Genomic DNA, 20,539 nt, shown 5'->3' with positions numbered 1-20,539 from the left:
TTTCCTTGTCCCTTTTAGTCTTTCTCCCCTTTCTGGGGCAGACGTGCACAAAAACGCAGATCCCCGCGTGCCCCGCGGTCCGGATCCTTCCTCAAGCACCCACTGGTCCAAGATCACGGTCCGAGCGGTTCCGCCTCTTGTGCCAGTGGTGCGCGAACTCCCGTAGCTTGCCGAAGTTTCCCGCCGAGGCAACGAGGTCCTGGTAAACCGGATCCTCTTCCCCACGAACGATCCCGTCCTACAGGGCGGACAGACGGGCAGACAGACAGACAGACAACAAAGTGATTTATAATCGAAATCATTCACCATAGTTTAAACGCTAAAATGAAGTTATAAATTTATACACCCATAGCGGAGGGTGCGATATGAAGTTACAAGGCGGTTGTGCGCCATAAAACTACCATAAAGGGCTCCAATCGAATTAAAAGGCTCGTAGCGATTTGTTGCCACTCTTTATTGCCCCTTGATGGACCTGATAATGTTGTGGCGCTAAAATGTTCTGCCTGTTTATTGACCTTGGAATTACCCTCAAATACGATGTGGTTTGACTTAAGTAATTTATCGTTCGAGTCAAATTACTTACAGTACTCGGCCAAAAGTGATGAACATCGATCTTTAGAAGGAGACAGCAGATTTGTAGAGCACTGTCTCGGTCGTAGAGGCCGACAAAACGTCATACAGGTATGAGTGACAGAGACAACGCTCTACTAAATGTCATTCTAAAGGCCGATGTACATTACTTTCAGCCGCCTACTGTACTTTTAAAACTGTATTGAACTTTAAAGAGGACCTCAGTTACAGTTTCCATTCACTTGGACGACAAGCGAGTGCTGTAAGCTGAGTAATTTCCGGAGAAACCCGGACGGATGACAGCCCTAGCTCGACTGTTTGGGCGGGCGGCACTCACTCGCTAGGCGACCAGCGAGCGCGGCGCCCGCCCTACTGAAACACGATTACAGCACGATCCGATTACAAAAAGTTGCCGAACTTTACACAGTGTTACTAGTTATTACAGACAATGTAGTTTATTACATAAACATTCTGTAATATTATTTTATTACAATGGTGATAAAGACTATGTAATTTTGCAATGATTTCGAACTGAATTTTTAGTTTCGGTGTTATTCAATTTATGGACTACGTAGTAAACATTATAATTGACTATTATAGGTATATTTAAGTGTAGGATTTTATAGCATTTTAAAGTGGTGTTTAGATCACTCTTTTCAACAGCCAAATAGAGGTATTTTAAAATTTTTATTAACTTATCTAAAAGTTTATTAATTAGAAATAATAATTATTCGTAAATATTCAATTTTATAAAGTAGACACTTCAAGCTATCATAGATAAACAAAAACATATAAACTTAACCGTTTAAAAATAGCTATCGAAGTTAAACAATCGTTAACCAGTAGTCTTTTGTTTGGACTCTGCAAACACGACACGTCGATGGACTTACAGCCTCTGACTCAAACGATTATAAACTCTATTTGTGTGACATAAAAGTGATTTTTGCTTGGTCAGGCAGGTGTAATGAACAAATGGGAAGGTGTTCCGTAGACAAATATTTACAGTAGACTGTGTGTTCGATCGATGGAGTGTACGACAGAGGAGTAAGGTAGGTTATTACACTTAGTTAATTTTTATTGAAAGTGTATTTATTTTAAGCGAATTTACTGTAGATATTTACTGTAGATGATTAACTTTGTTCAAGTTTTATAATGCTAACTAGCTTATGCCCGCGACTTCACAAATTTCGAACCCCTATTTTACCCCCTTAGGGGTTGAATTTTCAAAAATCCTTTCTTAGCGGATGTCCACGTCCATAATAGCTATCTGCATGCCAAATTTCAGCCCGATCCGTCCAGTAGTTTGAGCTGTGCGTTCATAGATCACCTTTCCTTTTAATTAAATAATCCTTTACATTGTAATAGGATTTTTCAATAAGTTTAGGTTTTAAGAAAACTTTGAACTTGTAGAGAGACATCTCCAATATGTTAACTGAAAGCTCATTATAAAAAACATATATAATTACCAACAAAACCTACTGCCTACTAGGTATAGTTATACAGACACATATCCATGCTCTATCGAATAAGATCGTCGCAAGGATTGGGAATAAACGCGGAAATGGTGGAAATGCATCCGACTGAAAAGCGGAAAATTCATATCGAACCAAATCGAAGCGAATCAACATCGGACATCGGAATCGAAATATTCGCTCTTTATTTCAATTCGAACCAAAAACGTTTACCATCAGTCAGTCAGTCAGTCACCTTTTCGTTGTATACATTTAGATGAACCGTAAAATGTTACATGGTGTCCACTTGTCTTTGACTACTGTTTTCGGCTAATTTATGCTTGAACACGAACTATTTTCTTTTATTTTTGTCGAAAACTTGAAGTGTACTGTGTACTGAGGAAATTAGTATGCAGGTTTCTTCCGAAAATAAGTGAAGTAAGTTTTGCTTATTCACAGGCTTCTTTAGATAAAATAGCAATGGGGTATTTGACAACTAGTAAACTTTTCAAACGTCAAAACGCGGGAGTAGTATGCGAGCTCCTATGAAATACTGGTATGTGACGTCACAATCATTTGACGTGGTTTTTAATTTAATCGATAACTTGAAATGGGTATCACACATAAAACTAACGAAGGACGTGGATTTTACGTATTTTGAAAGACCTTCTATTTAATAATTACTGAGAAATAATTTATTTTTGATATTTAAGCAACATAATATTTATTGAATAATTTTAAATACATATCAAAAATTGCGTAACCGGCAGGAATCGAACCTGTGTGAATCGAAGTGTAGGTAAACACTAAAAAAAAAAAAATGAAAATATAATATTTATTGTTACAAATGAAAAGGCTTCACGTGATTTTTCACATTCATCACATTTTCATCTGTGAAAGCCTAGTGGTTAGGACGTCCACCTTCTAATTGGAGGTCGTGGGTTCGATCCCGGGCACGCACCTCTAACTTTTCGGAGTAAAATATCACTTGCTTTAACGGTGAAGGAAAACATCGAGAGGAAACCTGCATGCCTGAGACTGTGCCTGAGAGTTCTTCATAATGTTCTCAAAGGTGTGTGAACTCTACCAATCCGCATATGGCCAGCGTGGTAGACTATGGCAAAAACCCTTCTCACGCTGAGAGGAGACCCGTGCTCTGTAGTGAGCCGGTGATGGGTTGATCATGATGATGATGATGATGATCAGTGAAAAGACCCATCTGTAGAGTCTAGACGGTTGGATACCTATAGAGAAAAATAACCAAAACATCGTGTCCAACACCAGTGTGAGGTTGAATTGGGAGAATTAGGATTCCGTCGGTGGGCCAATCACGCGGCATTGTGGACGCGTAATTAAGTTACGTGGGTTCCGCACGCGTGTGGAATGTGGGATCTTTGCTTACATGCAGTTATGGCGTGGGGAAGTTCATTTGTGATGGGGCATTGTTGATCTACGTACTATGGTGTGTGTTGTTTTAACCCCACGATGGGAAGGTTATGGGAATTGAATAGATATTGTAAATTACTAAAATCTATTAATTCATACTAAACTAATTATTAATTATCTATAAGTATAAATATAAAAGGAAAAGGTGACTGACTGACTGCGACGCACAGCTCAAACTACTAGAGTAGACGGATCAGGTTCAAATTTGGCATGCAGATAGCTATTATGACGTAGGCATCCGCTAAGACAGGATTTTTGAGAATTCAACCCCTAAGGTAAGCTACTGCGTACTGAGCTATTTCATCATAATGGTTTCACCATCTGTCTCTACCATAACTTGGACGTTTCCATTATACTATTTATTCCACAAAAACTGTTTATTTGCAACTCTATAATTTGGGCGATCAATCTATCAACACATCTGCGAATTGTTACATAGTTACATTTGTAACCAGGTCAAAGGAGTTTATACTTTATCTAATGTGCGTTAAGGGTTATGTTGAGGGTATTACAAAGTTGGTGATGCTGAGATGAATGAGCCGTCAACGCAGATGTTTGAGGCCTCGTCAATCTTGTTATAATATTATGTACTTGTAGGTCTTTAGTTATTGTTCAGTGATGGTTGGTTTAGTTATGACAATGTGGAATCATCATCATCATCATCATTATCACCACTTTAAATCATCATCTTACAAATGTAACAACCGACCATCAAAAAGTGTAATTTATTACCTATGTTGAATTAACCATTTGACTTTTAACGACTTTACAAGAATTAGAATTCTCAGAAACTTTTACTTAATAAGCTTGCTGTTGCCTTATTATAAATGTTGAACTTGCTTAATGCTTACCGAATGAGGTATTGCGAAAAACCTCATTACATTGTAATTAAAAGTAATGTGACATGTTTACAGTTTTTGCCCAACTTTGTAAAGCACATGTTCGAGAGGAATTTGGATGAAGCCAAGTGTGTCAGTATCGCTCATCAGTGTAATTATAAATTATAATTAACCGAAAGGTGCACTAGCTCTTTACATTACTATGAAGAGCATTTCGAAAGTAGGTAGGTACTACACATTTTTCTGGATAGGTAAGCCTTTCTTTGGTAGGTAAGTAGGTCTCATAGGTAAAGGAATTAATCGGAAAACCGTGAATTTGTGGTTACATCAAAAAAAAATGAGTTCATGAACATATAGGTAATTAGAATTTTCAGTTTTCAAAGTAAGATTACTATAATATCAAGTGGGGTATCACATGAAAGGGCTTTAGTTGTACATTCTAAAACAGATTTTCATTTATTTCATGAATAATTGTTTTTGATTTATCGTGTCAAATGTCGAAAAAATACGATTGTAGTATGGAACCCTCGATCCGCGAGGCTAGCTCGCACTTGGCCGGTTTTTTAAAATATAAGTAGTAGGTATTCCCTTGCCTGCGTAGACCTTACATCTATATATATATATATATAAAATTCAAAGTCCTGACTGACTGACTGACATATATATCAACGCACAGCCTAAACCGCTGGTCCTAGAGACATGAAATTTGGAGGGTGTGTTCTTTGTAAAGAGTAGGTATTCACTAAGAAAGGATTTTTTGAAATTCCACCCCTAAGTGGGTTAAATGGGGGATGGAAGTTTGTATGAAAGTCCGTCATTTTTGAAGTTACATCGATGAAAATTGGTATTTAAGCTTTCGGTTAAAAAAAAACGTATTTCACGATTTTTGGAAATTCTACTACCAAGGGGGTTAAATAGGGGATGAAAGTTGGTATAAAAGTCCGTAATTTTTCAAGTTATTTGCATGAAAATGGGTATTTGGGTTTTTGGCAGCAAATGAAGAAATATGTAAGTATTTCAGGATTTTTGGAAATTCAACCCCCACCTCGATTTTCTAAATTCCACCCGAGCGAAGCCGGGGCGGGTCAGCTATTTATTCTATAGGACCTAAGTACTTCAAAGAGCTTTGAGTACCAATTTAAAATAGATCACGTCTGCAGGCGACTGCTGTACTTTACAACAAAGACAATGCTAATTGCAATGCACCAATATAAGTAGAAATGCACCCTCAAAATTCTTTCATCTAAAAATGCGAATAATCATGCGCTTACAACAGGGACAAGAACTTTATTAAATGTTGAAGAAGTATAGTCGTCCACGCTCTATTATACAAATGCTTTGATGCCAATCAAGCACTTCATAGAGTGTAAATAAAGGTTAAAGTTGTGTGCAGATTTTGTGCATGAAAAAAATAAGATTGGTTTCTACTTACACGAACGTAAATCGTGCTTATTCATCAAGCAATACACACGCAGAGTAGGCATAGCGATCTTATCACACACATAAAAATTGTTACTTCAAGCAAATACAAGTATCCGTCGCTATGACACAAAATCTTAAATTAAATGTATAACCACAGTTCACGACAGTTACGGAACTTCTAACAAAACGTAGAGGCTTCGACGAGGCAGGCGTCAAAATGTTAGTACATATTTTTACGCAGGTAGCCCAATTTTTTATGACTTCACGTCACCATAGCCTAATATTTGAATATTGTCGATTCAGGATTAAACCAAGAATTCCCTCACTCTGGTTTGCTCTGATATAACTAAGTAGGTATATAACAGCTTTAATAGTTCTAATAAGTTGGTTATAGTAAAAACAATACCCGGTTGATTATGTTGTGGGTTCGTCATAAAACGAGCCTACTGTAAAAACGTCAGTGTCTCTTTGTGCGTTGATGAATGTGCGTGAACAAAAAGACTTGTCCTGGCTGACTTACTGAATCTTTCAATCTTCAAGTCTTTTTGTTATTATAATATTTTATGCTCACTTCAACCTCTATATTATAGTTGTAGAAAGGTACTTTCATTATCATAAGGAAGACTTTCTCAACTGGATAATTATTTGTGGACCGATTGGTCGTGTACTTTAGTGAAGTAAACAGCTTCTCCCTTTTGTGGGGAGGGACAGTATTGCTCTTTGGATCTTATTATAATATAAATCGAAATTTCCCGTGACTGACGTTCGGTATATTCACGCCGGCAATTAAAAGGGGTGGCTGTCATCCATCACCCAGGATTAAGGGGACACTATTATTATTAGCAACCGCCGATAACCGGCTTAATCCGGTTTTGTTTGGCAATTTTCGCCGATTCAGCCACTGCACTGGGTATTGTTATACAAATACCCGTGATTTGATCTTTTATTTATGTTTTGCACGACGCGGACGGTATTTCAGTTAGATATTTCTAGAACTAGAATCAATTCTAGCTACTACCATCTCAACCCATCTGCCGGTTCATTCCTATATCAGAATGACAAGGAATTCAGGCCATAGTACTCTACGTTGGCCAAGTTCGGATCGGTCGGAGACTTCCTAGCTGTTTTTCTTTAGCGTAAAAAAAGTAATATTTAGCGCACATATCTCCGAAAAATTAGAGGTGCATGTCGGGATCGAACTCCAGACTCCAGATCCCTCTAATATGAGGCTAATATTTGAGGCTATGTTGGTACCTACTTATTTTCATTTGTTTGTAGTTTGAATATGGTGTCGTCTTCGAATAAAAAAATCGGTCGTGTGAGTGTCGTAAAGTGCGTGCCAGACTCGCACAAAAAGGGTTCTGTACCATCGCACATTAAATAAGTAACACTTCAATTTTTTTTTTCATGGTGGCCATTTTGAAATTTTTATTATTTGTTGTTATAGTGGCATAAATACATACAAATTCTGTAAAAATTTCATCTCGCTACCTACGGTTCACGAGGTATATCTAGACTGACACACGAACGGACGGACGGACAGCGGAGGTTTATAGTAATAGGGTCCCATTTGTACCCTTCGGGTACTGCACCCTAAAAAGGAAAACTTGTAAGTAAGACGGATTGTCTGAAATACTTCTCCATAAATTAACCGCTTTAGTGGCATCACATAAATATTACTTAAGGTCCCGATTCACAGTAGTGAGTTTTTCTTCATTTAGCGCACAGTAGGTATGGGCTAGAAAGCTGCAAAATTTTTAGGGTTCCGTACGCAAATGGTGTCAACGGGACCCTATTACTAAGAAGCCGCTCAATCCGTCCGTCCGTCCGTCTGTCAGGATTCCTGAAAGACAGACGAACACACTCAGGAGGCCGTGCCTCGTGAATAGGTAATAGGTAGGTATAGAGAGTTGAAACTTTTACAGAATGTGTATTTCTGTTGTATTACAACAACAAATAAAAGAAACTTCAAAATGGCTGCCATGAAAAATAAAAATAAAATAGAGCTGAGTCCTCATGAAAAAGGACCCCGGATGGATTCGAAACTAGTCGGGCATGTACGTTGACATACGTGCATCGATATAAATGACGAGATATGGTCAAGCGAACAAAATTTTTCACGGTTTTGGAACCAAATAAATCTGCTCCACCTCTTAGATACTAATGAACGACCCGTTTGAAATCTAGACGTCACTGAGGTTACATTAGTCGGTGCCAATTTCTTTGTTCAATGGCCCTGTCCATACGAAGTAATATATAAGTCAATGCATACGTGAGTATAGCTGGAATAACCTCTACTTATAATGGAAATAAGCGATAGTTTAAACGTAAAAAAACGGATATTTCTTGTACGATGGCTCGGAACCCTTCGTGTGCGAATCCGACTCGCACTTGACCGATTTTTCTTCATTTACCGCACAATAGGTAGGTATGTGTTGGGAGGCGGGCGAGATTTTTCTCGTTTATGGTCCATATTTCAGCAGGCTACGAGCATGTAAACTTTGTGTTTAACAACTCTTTATCATATTTCGCACGCGGTAAAAAAGAGGTGGGACATGTTGTGCATTATAAATGCTCGGTACTTATATTAACCACTTATTTTTTTATGTTTTTATTGGTAACATAAAAACAACTAAGTATACAAACATTGCGGATTATTTTAAAAATATCTACGGTATCGTTAGCTCTCCAATACACTTTTGCATCAGTAAGTACTGTAGGGGTCGTTTGATAGCTAATGTCCTGTACTATAAACCCTTAACGGGATCGCGTCCTATTTTTAACCGACTTCAAAAAAAGGAGGAGGTTCTCAATTCGTCGGAATCTTTTTTTTTTTATTTTTTATGTATGTTCCCCGATTACTCGAAGACGCCTAGACCGATTTTGAAAATTCTTTTTTTGTTTGAAAGGGTATACTTCAAAGTTGGTCCCATTTAAATTTGGTGAAGATCTGATGAACATCTTCGAAGATAGATACTGGAACTCCTCAACGGATAAGAGTAAATTGCTCGCGATCAGTGTAATAGCTTAGTAAACAGTAGATTTTTAACCAGTCATAGCATAATTCCATGGGGCCACTAAAAATTGTGAAATAAATTTTTTTTACAAAAAAAATAAAAACCGACTTCGATACACAAACACTAAAAATTGAAAAATAATTTAATTTATTACCGAATATATTATGTATACAAGAGTTAATATAGTTCGATAATAATATTTTTTGGGGTCGGTGCCAATGAGGTGCCATTGTGGAGTCTCATAAAAATATGAAGTCTAGACGATTCGCGCAGCTAAAGCTAATTGGCACCGGCACCAAAAAGTATTATTATGGAACTATATTAACTCTTGTATACATAATATATTCGGTAATAAATTAAATTATTTTTCAATTTTTAGTGTTTGTGTATCGAAGTCGGTTTTTATTTTTTTTGTAAAAAAAATTTATTAGCCTTGTAACCCTGTCCATAGATTTAACTTTTAGGTACCTACTTTCTGATTGTAGACATAATATATAATGAAGTATGTAATGCGCTTTGGCATTAGCTGTAAGCATATCAAGTTTTTTTTTAAAGAATGATTAATATTCCCTTTACCTCTCCAACTAAGCATCAAGCTTGTGCTAGGAGTAGGTACGACAATACTGCAACGGGCGGGGTTTGAACCGTCGACCTTTCCGTTTTTAGTCCACTCCTTTACCGGTTGAGCTATTGAGGCTCTAAAGTATGTATCTACAATAAAATAAAATCTTCTATATATATAAAAGGAAAAGGTGACTGACTGACTGACTGACTGAATGACTGACTGACTGACTGACTGACTGATCTATCAACGCACAGCTCAAACTACTGGACGGATCTGGCTGAAATTTGGCATGCAGATAGCTATTATGACGTAGGCATCCGCTAAGAAAGGATTTTTGAAAATTCAACTCCTAAGGGGGTGAAATAGGGTTTTGAAATTTTGTAGTCCACGCGGACGAAGTCGCGAGCATAAGCTAGTAAATGAATAAAATATTGAAGTTGAAGTAGGTGTACAAGTAGGTACCTACGTAGCTAAAAATAAAAAGGTGTAACAAGAAGCAGACAGGGAAAGTTCGTCGCAAGCTTGCGACCCGTGCGACGAACTTGCTTGCGAAGGCTTCAAATCAAGTAATTTTCATCCCTGAATGCTCCATTGGACATCAAACGACGATAATACCGGCGGCTGCTAGAGATGATGCTACTAGTTGCTTAAGTACCTACTACATATATAGTACAGTGCCTTAGAATGACACTTCAGGTTTGTAGAGCGTTGTCTCTGTCACTCATACCCACATGACGTCGGTCTCAACGACTGAGATAATGCTCTACAATTAATATACTACCTTCTAAAGATCGATGTTCATCACTTTTGGTCGCGTACTGTACCTAGATAGTATCAGATACCTTTATTATAAATGCGAAAGTGTGTTTGTTTGTTGGTTTATTGGTTTGTTGGTTTGTCCTTCAATCACGTTACAACGGTGCAACGGATTGACGTGATTTTTTGCATGGATATAGATAAAGACCTGGAGAGTGACATAGGCTACTTTTTATCCCGAAAAATCAAAGCGTTTCTACGGGATTTTTAAAAACCTAAATCCACGAGGACGAAGTCGCGGGCATCAGCTAGTAATAATTGTAAATGCGAAAGTGTGTTCGTAGGTTTATTGGTTGGTCCTTCAATCACGTCGCAATGGAGCAACAGATTGACGTGATTTTTTGCATGGGTATAGTCAAACACCTGGAGAGTGACATAGGCTACCTTTTATTCCGGAAAATCAAAGAGTTCCCACGGGATTTTTAAACATCTAAATCTAGTGATGAAATAAATTGAAACTCAGGTATAAAGTTAAATCGAAAAACTGGAACAAATGTATCGAAAAAGAGCTCTTAGCTCTTACATGGTAGGATTAGAGAATGTCGGAGGAGGTGTTTACCTCAGGCCTCCGTTATTAATTGCGCCTCGCAAGGAAAATAATTGCTTTAGACACGTTATCGCGAGGAAATTGGATTTACTGTGTACCTACAGTAATGGCCAAATAACGTATTATCGTTATTATAATCCGCCAGAAAATTGGTTTGTTGTTTATGTTATATAGTACCTATTACAAAAGAATATACTCTACTAATATTATATTTCCCATCGAAAAAATCGAAACACCTAACAACACCTTTTGTAAGTTTCGATTTTTTTTATTACAAGTCCCTAGGTCCAAGAAATAACACCATTTTTTTAAATTTTATACCTTAGTATGTGATGTAACAACAAATTCACAGTTTTCGGATTTTTCCCTTTACTTGTGCAGTGTGCTATAAGACATTGCTATATCTGCCTTTTATGATTCTAGGTCAACGGGATAGGTTTTGATTTCTTTGTCGGATCTTGACAAACACGACAGACAAACAGTGAGTTCCTTCGACTAAGGGTTCCTTGGAACCCTCAAAATCAAAAGAAAATTTCACTAGTGTGGAAAATGGTATCTACTGCAATTAAAATTAATTTAGCCACAATTACAATCCTTGTAACTATACATATGTAGCGGTACCGTATCTTGCTATTATTTTTAGGGTTCCTTACCTGAAAAGGAAAATAGGAACCCTTATAGGATCACTTCGCTGTCTGTCTGTCTATCTCTAGGTTTGTCTTCTGTCCGTATGTCGTGTCTGTCAAGAAATCCTACAATCATGAAATTTGGCAGGTACATAGGTAGGACTTATAGCACAAGTAAAGGAATAAATCCGAAAAACAACATAACAGACAAACAAATAATTACTAAGTATTTTCAACGTACAAAGTAAGATAACTAATAACTATGCCAGGTGGAGTATCATTTTCATTTTCATTTTTATGCATAAAATAGTTTTTGATTTATCGTGCAAAATGTCGAAAAAAATACCCAAGTACGGAGCCATCGATGCGCGAGTCTGACTTGCACTTGGCCGGTTTTTTTGCCTTCGTCGGCTTTAACGACATCACAACCTCATTTTGCACATTTTGAACAAATAACAAGCAAAGTGCAATTATAAAGGTTCACACAAACACATCGTCCTCACATTTGTGTGAATGTGAATGTGAATGTGATTGTGATACAAAGATGGGCGCGAACGAGGGAAACTTTTTGTGACGTCCTGTCAACTATTTACTTACGCTATTATTTCGTCCCCACACTCGCACGCCCGAATACAGGGTGTAATCAGAACGCTAGCAAAAACTTAGATTACCTAAACACAGTCCAATACAAACATATATGATGTAGTTTATGGAAATGCAATAAATGAAAATTAAAATTGAAATTGAACTTTCTTTACGTTTGAAGTTCATTCAAACGTAAAGAATTCATTTAATTCGTGGTTCAAATAACATAAATAAAATAAAATCTCTACCACTTTAAGTACTTCTAGTTTTAGTGATTTGGTATTTTCCCCGTAATTTATAGCGCACAAAACTTGGGGTCTCTACGCAACGTTCGTTGCTCTCTAGCGTCAATCAGATATTTTATTTGAAATGTACAGTGCAAACTATTAAAAATACTTATTTAGATTACCCGTACTATCTATCACCTGTCTTCATTTTTGCTAGCATCCTGTATTGTACGCACGCCTGAATATAATAGTTTCCTTTATAAATTCATACGCTTTAATTACAGCGTCCGTACAAAGTTACCCCGTGCCCCGTGCCCCCGGGCGTCTCCTTGATTTACAACCAAGGAAAATTTGCCCCTCGTCTGATTTACTACCATACATTTTTACCTGCATCATTCTCCTCCACACACGCAATTATACGACTTATGTGGATTACAATAGAGGTTATAATTGTGTGAGGTCGTGTTGCGTGTCGGGGGCCTCATTCGGTACTTCATTCGTTAATTTGTCGGATATTTCGTTATTGCTTCTAGTTTGGTGTTGTTATACATTATAGACGTACTTAGTGTTTGATTACGGTTTTGATGATGAAGGTACAAGATACTAAATTTTTATTTATACGTAGACTAGCTTATGCCCGCAACTTCATATGCGTGGTCTACATAAATTTCAACTCCCTATTTTACTCCTTTAAGGGTTGAATTTTCAAAAATTTAGGGGGGGTTTTCTCATAGCCGTTTCTTAGCTGACACCTAACCTCAAGAAAAACCTACTTTCTAAATTTCAAGTGAATAATATCAATAATTAAAACTTTCCCATACAAACTTTCATCCCCTATTTTAACCACCCTTATGGGCGAATTTTCCAAATATCCTGAAACACGTATTTCTTCATTTCTGACCGAAAACCCAAATACCAATTTTCGTGCAAATAACTTGAAAAATGACGGACTTTCATAAAAACTTCCATCCCCCATTTAACCCACTTAGAGGTGGAATTTCAAAAAATCTTTTCTTAGTGGATAACTACTCTTTACAAAGAATATACCCTCCAAATTTCCGTTCTAAGTGGCAGCTGCGATGTGAAATGTCTTCTTTACAGCTGCCAGTCTTAGAAGAGGCCGCATGCCTCTACAAAATATAAAATTTTTACAAAAAAAATAAAAACCGACTTCGTTACATAAACACTAAAAATTGAAAAATAATTTAATTTATTACCGAATATATTATGTATACAAGAGTTAATATAGTTCCATAATAATATTTTTTGGGGTCGGTGCCAATGAGGTGCCATTGTGGAGTCCCATAAAAATATGAAGTCTAGACGATTCGCGCAGCTAAAGCTAATTGGTACCGGCACCAAAAAGTATTATTATGGAACTATATTAACTCTTGTATACATAATATATTCGGTAAGAAATTAAATTATTTTTCAATTTTTAGTGTTTATGTAACGAAGTCGGTTTTTATTTTTTTTGTAAAAATTTTATTTCATAACTCATAAAGTTCCTCGCGAATAATAACGCTCTTTACAAAACTAAAACCCGCTTTTTGAACATCTCTTAAAAAGATTGACTTCAATCATTTAATGAGTAGTGTCGGGTAGTTCGTTTGTGCGTCCGCCGGGTTTCCATTGTGCTACGGTATATTGTGATTTGTGGGTAGCGTAGCTTGATGCTAAACATTCGTGTCAAAGACTGTTCTATCTATAGTACAGTAGGGCGATTGTCTAAAACCTGCATCAATCATTATTACAATCTCAATTGTTCAGATTGGCTGAATTTGTGCGATTCTTGTTGCAACAATGCATTGTGGCCAATAGTGAGCGAGCATTAACCAATCAGAGATGATTTTCCATCGTGACATTGTAGCTGTCAAACAACCGCGGTAGGGCCACAGACATATAGTATAGACAGGTCGAGATCGCAATCGGGGTGGGGACGCCCCGCACAGCACCCACGCTTATTCGGTGCGGGATAGCGCGGGTGACGTGCGGGTGTGCGGGGCGTCTCCCCGCCTCATACCTCGCCTACCTACCTGTCGCGTACTATAGTTAAAATGTGAAATAGTACCTTTTCATTTAGTTAATTTTAAAATTATCTATCGTTTTCTAGCCGGCTAAGCCAAGGTTTGATAAATATTTATTGTTGTATCACTGGCATACAGATTGAAAGTTGTTATACCTACAATAATAGGAACTATTCAGAGAATCAACTGCCCGCCACGATGAAGTCAGACGACTGCAACATTAATATTATAATAATATCGTGTATATAGAACATAATATACTGCCATAACATATTCAGACCTAGCCTGTGGGAATTGACTGATCACTGAACTATACATATTTAATGATAAATCAAAGTGTTATGTTAACTAAACATATTTTTTCAATATTTTCTGCTTGTTTAGAAATCAGTACCCTTATTATAAATGCGAAAGTGTGTTTGTTTGTTGGTTTGTTGGTTTATTGCTGGTTTGTTGGTTTGTTGGTTTGTCTTTCAACCACGTCGCAACGGTGCAACGGATTGACGTGATTTTGCATGGGTATAGATAAAGACCTGGAGAGTGACATAGGCTACTTTTTATCCCGGAAAATCAAAGAGTTCCCACGGGATTTTTAAAAAACCTAATTCCACGCGGACGAAGTCGCGAGCATCAGCTAGTATATAATATACGCGGCTGTTCGTGACACCGTCTGTACCGAACACTAACCAGTCTAGCAGCACTTTACACAATCCACGAGCCACGTGCTGGCAGTTAACTAGAACACTCACCAATATCAATATCATTATCATATCATTTTATCAATTATTAATTAATCAATTCCATCATTCTATCATCCACAAAGAATCACATCTTTTATTTTTATTTATTCGGATCAACAAACAGTAGCACGCAGTGCTTGGATAAAAAACAGTAATAATATAACATAGTATTAATATACGTGCTACCCACTACGTCAACCACATAGTTATTATTATTAATTAATATACTTACATGTATAAAAATATATAAATGTAGAATAAAATATAAAGTTACATGTATAAAATATAAATAAAGAATATATTAGTACCATACCATCTATCTAAATTCTAATTATCCTACAGGCTTAGTGTAATATAGCAATATTATTCCTAAGATAATTCATGACCAGCTTCTTGAAAGAGCCCACTCGAGAGGAAAAAATGTCAATATTTCCGAAGCATGCATTGTATGACTGTGTCATTCTGTATAGTGGTGATCTCTCACCAGAATTCTCTCACCACATCTGTGACTAAGTATAATCATATTGTTGTAATTTGAATTCAAAGTACATCCATTCACGTGACGTGTCAGGCAGTGGGAACGCGCCGTGGGATGCGTAGTAGCAAGCACTCCGGCCATTACGGGGTTTTGTTTCGCGTAAAAAGCCTGGGTTTAGATGATACGCATCGTCTCATCCTTTATTCAGCTGCTCCGTACTTATGGGAGACATGGGAAAGGCTTTCACGATGATAAACATTCCAATTTTAATGCGATTATCTCGACGTGGTGTGGCGAAATTTATAAAATTGTGGTAGCTAAGACGAAAACTTGCGAAATTCAATAGGTATCGTTTAAAGCAATTAATTCACTCCAGTTCTTATTTTTCACGCGTACTTAATTTTAAAAATAATTTTAGGATCAATTTCCACTTCGAAGAATTTTTTAAATTTTGAGTTTTTTCAAATGTAAACTATGGTTTATTGTTCTTCGTGATATTGTTTATGAATTATTGTGAAATTATCATTTTTAGGGTTCCGTAGCTCAAAAGGAAAAATGGAACCCTTATAGGATCAGTTCGCTGTCTGCCTGTCTGTCTATAGGGTACTTCCCGTTGACCTAGAATCATAAAATTTGGCAGGAATGTAGGTCTTATAGCAGACATAAATGGAAAAATCTGAAAACCGTGAATTTGTAGTTACATTACAAGAAAAAAATTAAAATGTGTTCATGAACAAATATTGCTATTTTCAACTTTTAAAGTAAGATTACTATACCAAAATCCTATGAAAGGGCTTTATGTGTACATTCTAAAACAGGTTTTTATTTATTTTTATACATAACAGTTTTTAATTTATCGTGCAAAAGGTTGATAAAATACGATTATAGTACGGAACCCTCAGTACGGGAGTCTGACTCGCACTTGGATGGTTTTATTCAGTGATTTCACAGACAATTTTTCGCGAAAAGTGTTTTGTTTTAAATCACCATCGTTAATTAATTTAACTAGGAATTATGATCGAGATCAACGGTGTTAGATATGAAAAAGCTTTTCACATGTTATCTGTGAAATGGTGGATCCCTATTCTTTACAAGGTACAATGTAAATTCTCTAAGTAGTGTGGCGCCAGGTGCTTCTACCGAATACATTATTTTGTTGTTGCTTGCTCTTAAAGAGAGAAGCTTTTTGCATAATCGTGCTCAACAACGCGCATTGTATGTATGCTCTACTGTAAACACCCTAATCTTATTACAATGGAATTTAGAATGTGGTATCAACTCTAGTTCATTACACTAACACTCGAATCCAGTGGCGTGCAGCTTATAGAGGCATAAACGCACTGCTTACCCTCATTGTAATAAATCAATGCTTATTTTTCATTATAACCTGCCGTAAATTAAGTTCATACCTAAATGCATACCCTGGCTTGAACTCCTGTGCACGCCATTGCTCGAATCCCTACCCATATCCCTACCCATCCCTACCCATTACATAAATGCGAAAGTGTGTTTATTTGTTGGATTGTCGGTTTATTGGTTTGTCCTTCAATCACGTCGCAAGGGAGCAACGGATCGACGTGATTTTTTACATGGGTATAGTTAAAGACCTGGAGAGTATCATAGGCTACTTTCTATCCCGGAAAATCCACGGGATGGCAAGTCTTCTTTCAGTATTAGCACAGTTCACGACAGTCAGTTAGGTTACTACCTAGGTGCAGTACGCGGCCAAAGAATGACATTTTTTTTTTTATTTTTTTTTTATTCAGATACAAGTTAGCCCTTGACTGCAATCTCACCTGATGGTAAGTAACGATGCAGTCTAAGGTGGGAGCGGGCTAATCTGGAAGGAGTATGGCAGTTTTTACTAAACCCATACACCTTTGGTTTCTACACGGCATCGTACCGGAACGCTAAATCGCTTGGCGGCACGGCTTTACCGGTAGGGTGGTAACTAGCCACGGCCGAGGCCTCCCACCAGACCAGACCAGAAATTTAGAAATTATAAAATTCCAAATCCCTGCCAGGAATCGAACCCGGGACCTCCCACTAATAAGACCACAGCGCTTACCACTGAGCCAGGGAGGTCGTCAAAATCACATTCCGGCTTTGTAGAGCGTTGTCTCTGTCACTCATACCTATTTGACGTTCTGTCGGTCTCAACGACAGAGACAGTGCTCTACAAATTTGCTATCTTGCTTATATCCGAAAACTCTCGTGCCCGGGATTGAACCCCCGACCTCCCTATTATTAGGTACGAACTATACAGACTGTGGTTTAAATAAGAAGAAAAACGCAGCCAGAACAAATCCTCGAACGAGGCGAGTCTGGCGATCTCATCAGTTATTTAGCGACTCACCGCAGTTCCCGGCCGGTGACATCTGGTTTTATTTTAACTGGAAAACAAATTGCACATTCTGAAACATTTTCAAAAAAGTTAAATTGCCATCTGTGGTGTAGCAACTTGGAAATGCACGTAAGGTAATTTTTTTTTTGTTATAAGTCCACAAAACTGGCTACAATTGTATGGATAGCTAGGTAAGGTATACAAAAACCGGTCAAGTGCGAATCAGGCTCGCGCAAGGAGGGTTCCGTACTACAGTCGTATTTTTTTGACATTTTGCACGATAATTCAAAAACTATGATGCATAAAAATAAATAAAAATCTGTTTTAGATACATGTTTAATGTACAGGCGAAGAGCTTTTATATGATACCCCACTTGATATAGTTATCTTACTTCGAGAATTGAATTCGAATACTAATTATTAGTTCATGACCACAATTTGGTTTTTTTGTGTGATGTAACCACAAATTCACGGTTTTCACATTTTTCTCCGAATGTCTGCTATAAGATCTACCTACCTGCCACATTTCATGATTCTAGGTCAACGGGAAGTACCCTGTAGGTTTCTTGACAGATCGACAGACAGACAGACAGACAACAAAGTGATCCTATAAGGGTTCGTTTTGAGGTACGGAACCCTAAAAATTAACCAATTTGGTGCAGTCGTTCGAAAGTTATAAGCGTACATATGCACATTTCGGCGATTCATTTTTATTTATATAGTTACGAGGTGATGCCTGCGACTTTGTCTCCGTGGATTTACGTTTTTGAAAATTCCGTGGGAACTCTTTGCTTTTTCAGGATAAAAGCCTATGTCACTCTTCAGGTCTTTAACTATACCCATGCAAAAAATCACGTCAATCCTTTGCACCGTTGCGGCGTAATTGAAGGACAAACCAACAGTCCAACAACCAAACACACTTTCGCATTTATAATAAGGGTAGTGAAGCCAAAGTAGACGAGAAAACGCAATGAAATGCAATATAATTCCGGTAATATTTCTTACACTCGACAATATAAATAAATAAATAAATAAACGTTTATTTCAGACCATTCATAGATCCATAGATTGTTAGTATGTTAGTTACAGTTTTTCCTTAAAAGGTAAGTTAGTATTGTTAGTTCACAATGCAGGTGTACTGCAGATTACCCGAGTAATACTCGGCGGCCGTTGCGGCGCGCGGTGCACATTGCTCGTGGACACAATACGAGCTTTGGAGAGATTGCCACATCGATCGGATACACGTGATAAAAAGTCTCTCTTGGCGCACATATGTGTGATTTATATACTACTAGATGATGCCCGCGACTTCGTCTGCGTGGATTTCGGTTTTTCGGAAAATCCCGTGGGAACTCTTTGATTTTCCGGGATAAAAGTAGCCTATATCCTTCCCCGGGATGCAAGCTATCGCTGTACCAAATTTAGTCAAAATCGGTTGAACGGATGGGCCGTGAAAGGCTAGCAGACAGACAGACAGACAGACACACATTCGCATTTATAATATTAGTATGGATAGTAGCTGATACCGGCGACTGCAGCGCTTGGATTTAGGTTTTTAAAAATCCCATGTGAACTCTTTGATTTTCTAGGATAAAAAGTACCCTATGTCACTCTCCAGGTCTGTAAATACCCATGCAAAAAAATCACTTCAATCCGTTGCTCCGTCGCGACGCGGACGGGCCGTGTAAAGGTAACAAACAGATAGACAAACACACTTTCGCATATTTTATAACATTAGTATGGAAGTATATTTGCAATAAAAATGATTGCAAATATTTGTGTACGTGGGTAGATTTAAAATGTAATATTTCAATATAAAAATATTATGGTTTTAAATCAAATATTCTTCCAATTGAACGCGTGACTGTGCAGTCGTATTTCAGATTACCGAAGTAATATTTCGTAGCGGCTACGGCGTAGCAAGGCGAGCTTGGAGTCTCGCCAGTAAACGGACGCCTTCTATGAAAACCCTTTCAAAGTCAAAGTCAATTATTCAAAATAGATAGATAGTATTGTACACCTTTTGACTGTCGATTGTCGAAGTTGTAAGATTAATTGATGTAATGGTTATAAAACTTCAAATGAAAACTTCGAGGGTTTAGAGCTGACATTAGGGGAGAAATCTGAAAACCGTGAATCTAATAATTAGTATTTTCAATAAGATAACTATACCAAGTGGGGTATCACATTATGAAAGGGCTTCACATGTAAACTCTAAAACAGATTTTTATTTATTTTTATCCATCATAGTTTTTGATTTATCGTGCAAAATGTTGAAAAAATACGACTGTACTAAGGAACCCTCGGTGCGCGAGCCTGACTCGCACTTGGCTGTTTTTTTACTTACAAGGCAACAGTGCACACCACTGCGCCACAGACGTCATTATTTCCCTAAGACGTCATTTCGTGTCAATTAAATCGAGAAAAGGTACGTAGAGCCCCGTCCTTTAGTTTGGCTCGTCTTGGCGGGGGCACTGCCGTGCCCCCTGATAATTCGCTAATGACTCTGCGCAAGTGAGCCGGGCATTGTCGCGGAGAATGAAAACAGCGCCGCGTCGATATTTCAATACTTAAGTAGTTTGTGAGAGGCTTTGTTTCCTTTCAAATGAAGCTCTGCCAACTTTTGTAGCGCTCGAGACGTTGATATAACAAATCCAAGATACTGAGCTATGAAAAGTACTGAGAAAATTGATACTGATATTATAGTATGAATTTTTATGCAAATTATGAATTAACAATGCAAAGCAGTACGTATACAGGGTATTACCAGAACGCTAGCGAAAACGAAGACAGGTAATAATACTGAAGATTACTGATATGATACCAAAAGAAACGCAAT

The 20,539-nt window shown here is 37.6% G+C and overlaps 1 protein-coding gene across 1 annotated transcript in view; it reads left to right on the top strand.

The window, feature by feature from the left end:
* Window positions 1-1,307: 1,307 nt before the first annotated feature.
* fz2 (frizzled 2) overlaps window positions 1,308-20,539 on the top strand; it is a 223,244-nt gene continuing 204,012 nt past the window's right edge. Inside the window, exon 1 of the mRNA XM_069503099.1 lies at window positions 1,308-1,619. The gene's annotated coding sequence lies outside the window, so the exon portion shown is untranslated. The remainder of the gene's footprint in view (window positions 1,620-20,539) is intronic.

This window comes from Maniola hyperantus, chromosome 14 (assembly GCF_902806685.2).
Source record: "Maniola hyperantus chromosome 14, iAphHyp1.2, whole genome shotgun sequence".
Lineage (NCBI taxonomy): Eukaryota > Metazoa > Arthropoda > Insecta > Lepidoptera > Nymphalidae > Maniola > Maniola hyperantus.
Note: the sequence above shows the minus strand (reverse complement) of the source record. Positions and strands in the feature narration are given on the sequence as shown.